The sequence below is a fragment of the Strongylocentrotus purpuratus genome, unplaced genomic scaffold, assembly GCF_000002235.5.
Source record: "Strongylocentrotus purpuratus isolate Spur 01 unplaced genomic scaffold, Spur_5.0 spur5_scaffold_12, whole genome shotgun sequence".
Lineage (NCBI taxonomy): Eukaryota > Metazoa > Echinodermata > Echinoidea > Camarodonta > Strongylocentrotidae > Strongylocentrotus > Strongylocentrotus purpuratus.
In genome coordinates this window covers 32,515,081-32,521,562 of record NW_022145597.1, presented here as the reverse complement: position 1 = coordinate 32,521,562, position 6,482 = coordinate 32,515,081, and positions in this window count along the sequence as shown.

The window sequence follows — 6,482 nt, the reverse complement described above, 5'->3', positions numbered from 1 at the left end:
GTCTCAACTGTTAGCGTGTATTTGTACAACATTTCCAGCATCTGAAGTTAGCCAATTGAGCTCTGTGTCAATCTGCGGACGTTGCCAATTTGAATGAATCTCACCTCACTGTAGAATGGTTATCCGTACACTGCTGGAAAGCATAGAGAAAGCCTTGTTTGTTTGTTTGTTTGTTTGTTTGTTGTTGTTTTTTTGTTTTTTTTGGGGGGGGGTGGTTTTTTAATAGATTATTATCATTATTTCAATGTCTTCAACTTCAAGATAACAACTCTTCAAGCTGACTGAATTATGTTTAAGATGTCGGAAGCTTGGCGACTGATAAAAACATCTATCAATATATATATATATACACTGTTGCTCATAACGGTGGAATATTTTTTTTTATCCCAATTTATGGAATTATTTTAAAAATAATTTAAAAATACTAGATCTAGATAATAGTATACAGTCTCAGATTTTATTGAATAATAATTTGCCAATATGTGTTTTGCGTGACTGCTAAAGCATGTTTATTATGCTACTATGTTTATCAACTAGGGGACCTATGCCCTTAAGTCATAAATGACAGTAATGAGGATTAATGCCTCACAAAAGGGCACTAATATAGCACATCGACACGGTGTTGATCCTGGAGCCTCACAGTTACGAGGCCATTGCTTTGTCACTGAACCATGACTGTACGTAGCGGGGGCTAGGGTAGGGGGCAGTTTCCATAAATTAAAAAAATAAACCGAAAATGCAATAAATATTCAATAATTTATTGCATTTTACCACGGTCCCCAACATTAAAAAATCCTCTGGACGGCCATGCATTATGGCTCAATGCATGGGCACACAGAAGATTTTTTTTATGTTGGGCACCGGGGTAGAATGCAATAAATTATTGAAAATTTATTGCATTTTCTGTTTTTTTTTTAATTTATGGAAACTGCCCCCTACCCTAGCCCCTGCTACGTACAGTCATGGTTCAGTGACAAAGCAATGGCCTCGTAACTGTGAGGCCCCAGGATCAACACCGTGTCGATGTGCTATATTAGTGCCCTTTTGTGAGGCATTAATCCTCATTACTGTCATTTATGACTTAAGGGCATAGGTCCCCTAGTTGATAAACATAGTAGCATAACAGACATGCTTTAGCAGTCACGCAAAACACATATTGGTAAATTCTTATTCAATAAAATCTGAGACTGTATACTATTATCTAGATCTAGTATTTTTAAATTATTTTTAAAATAATTCCATAAATTGGGATAAAAAAAATATTCCACCGTTATGAGCAACAGTGTATATATATCCAAAAAAAAAAAAAGATAAGATAATATATTTATTCGTAGGAGAACATGACAAAAAATATTACAATCATAATCATAATATGTCGACTTCAATGGAAGTGTATACATTAACAAAAAGTGACAAGAAAGGGGATAAAACTATTCATATTTGTCTTGCAATGTATCTTTGTATTTGATCAACATGTACATAAATTATTGTTTTCCCTCTCTGTCCATCTGTCCCCTATCTCCCCTCTCTCTCTCTCTCTCTCTCTCTCTCTTTCTCTTTCTCTTTCTCTTTCTCTTTCTCTCTTTCTCTCTTTCTTTCTCTCTCTCCTGCTTTCCCATCTCTCTTTCTTTTTAACTCAAATTTTTAAATTGAAATATTGTATAAGATTAATGGTATATAGTATATACACGCTCTTCAGCATTATGTAGATTGTAGTGTGACATCTTGAAATGTATACTTGCTTTTTTCCAGCAATTTACTCATGTGCAATTCAGTTACTTTTTTACTGTGATATCACTTGAAATGTATAATTGTCTTTACCATCAATGTTTTATTCATGCACAATTCAGTTACTTTTTTACTGTGATATCACTTGAAATGTATAATTGTCTTTACCATCAATGTTTTATTCATGCACAATTCAGTTACTTGTAACTGCGATACATGGAAATGAATCAATAAATACCATTTATCTATCTATCTATCTATCTATTCCTCTCAGAGGCTGCCGCAGTACTAACACTTAGTAAGAGTGCAGGTATAAGCTCCTCACTTTATATCCAGGGCCGAAGCCAGAGGTTGATGTTGGGGGGGGGGGGGGGCACATACTTGATCGACGTCTTGGGGAGGGATCTAAACAAGTTTAACCGATCTTGGAAATGCTGGGGCACGTTTCTAGAAAGTTGAGTTTCTGCCCTTTAATATGACACCTCAGTCAGAAAAAATGAGCTAGAAATGACAAAGTTCTGTATGTTTTAAGTAGTGCTTGCAATCATAATTTTATCAAACGAGTTCGTTTTCTGCTGCCTGCCGTAGCAACAAGCAGAATTAACAAACGACTTAACTCTGTTTCGTTGACAATTAATCAGCCGTAGACGAAAGACTTCATGCATGGCTGATTGTCAACGAAACGGAGTTAAGTCTTTTGTCAATTCTGCTTGTTGCTTCGGCAGCCAGCCAGTGAAAACGAATTCTTTTGATAAAATTATGAAAATGCAAGCATGTACTACTTTAAACGAACAGAACTTTGTCATTCCTTGCTCTTTTTTCGTGATCGAGGTGTCATATGAAAGGGCAGAAACTCAACTTTCTAGAAATGTGATTTTCTCTTTGAAATTCAGATACCGTCCGCCAAATGACTTTTTGGTTTTCTCTCATAAAATTCATTTTAATCAATCATGCATGAAATATGCACTATATAAGTTGCATCAAACGAAAGAGGATGATCTAAGCTTTCCAAATATGTGTCATTTATTAATTATAAATGTGACTAAGTTATGATAAAACATCGATAATTCTCGGTTTCGTTTTTTCTAGGACGCACATAATTTATTAATATGATTTAGACCAGTTATTACGTTAAATTGGCAACGTCCGCAGATTGACACAAACCTAAATTTGCTAACTTCAGGCGCCGGACATATTTTTAAAGCTACTTCCACAACCAACTCATCACAGCCGTCCTTTTATCATGCCGGAGTCAAAAGTATCGACTGCATTAGCTGTTGCAAAAGCACTGTATAAAGATGAATTTACAAGGTGAGAGTCCTATTTTCATGTTTTGAAGTTGAGTTCTACTTTCTGAAAAAAACCTTCATTATCTTATCCCAATAGACGAGTTAATTGAGAAGACCATGCTGACCTGTAGTCCCACATGCAGACTTTAACCGTTTGCATAACTCCAGGGAAGGCTGTGCGCCAGGCCAGGCCACCGACGGAGCGGAGGAGCCGGAGTTTAGCCTGGCGAACGGCATGCATGCTGTTCCGTCTCATGGGATCAGAAGATTTTATAACATCTTTTATCGCATATGATGCACACCATGCACCATCATGTAGGAAAGCGCATCTTTCTTTCTTTTTTTTTTGGGGGGGGGGGGGGGGGGTGGGTCTAAAAATTATACAGGCAGCATGGGCAGGAGAGTTAATTTTGCATGTTTTGTTGAATAAATCGATGCATTCAGACATGAAACAACCACTGAACCAGCCAACTTAGGGTGCATTCAAGCGATTTTTTTTTTTAATGCTAGAATGACAAACGAATCACAAATCAAAAAGCCATTAAAAAAACATGGTTACTGCGGCGTTCAAGTGATTTTTCATCAACGCCGATTCTTGCTCATTTTAAGCCCAGCCACTGCTCATCACACTGTGCAGTTTGACCCAGGAAGTACAGGTCAACTTCGCAGCGTGCTTTCTGTCTGTGTTTATGGTCGACTGTCGGTCAAACCGGAACAGGCCACGATGATGACGTCATAGAATCATGATTGAGACCTCCGTTCGTTCAAGCGAATTTTAGCGACCGTGATTCTGATCAAGATACAAAACGCATCTTTTTCAGCGTTTCATGTTTGACTTTTTAAACACGTTTATTTTTACGAAGACAAAAACTCACTTGAACGCAATCTTTGAAAACTGTGATTCTAGGGTGAACAAGTGTCAATTGAATGCACCCCAAGCCAGAGATCCAGGGGTTGTTTCACGGCACTGTCCTATGACTTACTTGGCTAAGATTATGATGGGGAACCATGTGTTGTCCACCTAGACCTAGAACTAGTCGGTAGTCAGTCACTCCTTTAAACTTTAAAATTAAATATACAAGGATTTTCTTGAAGGTCTACAAATAATACTGTATGGACTAGGCCTATATTCTATTATTAGTAAACTACTTATATTATCAGTCTGTTTAATCTCTGTAATCATTTCTTAAAGGGATCATTCAACAATGTTAAATCTGAGATACACGGCCTTGCGTAATATCAGTGTCTGTGATATGGTGCAATATTGAAGCCCTAAAAAAAATTGTGCTTCAAAATGGTCAAGAAGTGCCTCAAAAAAATTAAAATCTTTGAGTGACCGGTTTTACCATACTCGTCTTCCCCAATAGACTGGACTGTTATGAAAACCGTTTGCCAAACGGTTTTCAAAATGTGTAATTCCAATCATAAATATCTTGAAAATCAGACAGGCAATCGGCTTTATAATTATCATTGCAGCATGAGTTAAATCCAGAATTTTGTTTCAGAATCTGAGACAAAGCTACCGGATCACTTCAAGTTGTATTCTTAACTAAAAGTAGAAAATCTCATCAAGATTTGAGAAAGAACAATGCCATTTCAATGAGATAAATTACCCTTTTTTCCTGAATTATGTTGTGACAAATCCCCCAGTCCCAAACTAAATGGTTGGAAATGCCTTAGATCTATTTTTTTTTAATCTGTTAATATCATGACTCTTGTTGCCCTTTTTTCAGAGAGTTTGTTCGAAATCTGGCCCTCTTTGGTGTAGGGGTGTGGCTGGCTAGGGAGTTCTCCAGTGTGGAAATCATGGCCCCACAACCTGTATAAAATCTCAGAAGATCAGAAGATAGTAAGTAAGTTTAAAATTAGAATATCTGATATCATTATTTCTTTGTTATTCTTGTCTTGTCTTTTATAATAAAAGGCTGCATTAAAGTGCTGGCACAGTAAAACACAATTTTACATATCAATGGATGCTGTTAATAAATAGTAGCAAAAAATAATGGACAATCCTACATTTACATACACTCTATTTATATGTTGCTATTTTATGATTACAAAATTTACTAAATGCCATGCTTCTATTTATTTTGTTTTCATATTCCATGTTTCCTTGTATTACTGAGTGTAATGATTACAGGTATATATATGATCGTGATTGTTCACCTTTACATGGAAGATGTTTTTCAAAGAAGTTCTTTTCTTTTCATTATATTCTCTGATTTTCATTATGACACACAGCTTGTAAAGACACTGGTTGATACTTTAGCAGCTAAGTCAAAGACAGAGAGATGGAATGAAGTTCTTCACCCAGACTTTTCCAACATCAGTGAAAGGAGAGCTTGTATTGAGTGGACCCCTGTGTTTGCATCTGAGAACAATTAGTGACTCTCTTTTAATATGTCTTCAGACTGAGCACTACGCTGCATAGAGTCATGATGTGCTACCCTCCTCCTCACCACTTGTAATACGTAGTGTGTGTTTTTTCTTGGGGGGGGGGGGTGTAAGCATTTTTTTTCTCATTTCACATAATCTAACAATATGTTTAGCAAAGTTTAAGAATTCTTGTTTTAGATCTTGAGAATTAACTATTATTTTGCCTGTTCTGGAGTGACAAGGGTATGAACTTGTTTAACGGTAGCAACACCGGGTTAATGACCTTGTGGCTTCAAAAAGACAATTTACATCCTTTAAGAACATGTAGTTGTTTTACATGTTGATATAGAAGATAAATATCATTCCAATTGTAAGAATTATAAAAACACATCTTTCTACTACTCTTGGGTGTTTGCAAGTTATCTAGAAGTCTGGCGAGGTATTTATATTTATATTGATATTTACTAATTACTAGTTTATAAACTGACCAAATTCGTAATCATATAGTCAAATATGACTCTATTTTATGAGAGTTCTGGAATCAGCAAACATTAATAAAAATATATACTGAATATCTCCAATATAGCTTTCATACAAAAAATGTATATCTCCCCGAATTGTATGTTTTAAAGTTTGGCATGAATGTTGTTAGATTCTTGTGTTTTGTTAAAATGTCGCATTTTATTGTAACAAGAAATGGATTTTAACCAGACACAATGTAATTGTGCTTGTACATAATGGACACATATTCATGTACCAAATGAGATCAAAATAAAGACGGAAAATCTATATAAATAAAACTACTGTCTCTTTCATTGGTGAGCGTTTGGATGTGTAATGATATCAGATTTATAGTTTATGTTCTGGATCTTATCTTTACAAAAGTTGTGCTTGTTTCTGATCCAATATATCTCTTACTTACAAGGTTATAATTGAAATGTTGTTGCAATGGATAATGAATCAATGGCAACTGTATGAAAGAGGTCCCTTAGTCACATTGAGATGACAGATAGCAATATATATCAGGAGTATTAAAGCTGATATAAAGTATAATGGAGAAAAGGAGAGAGAGAAGGGGGGGGGGGTGAA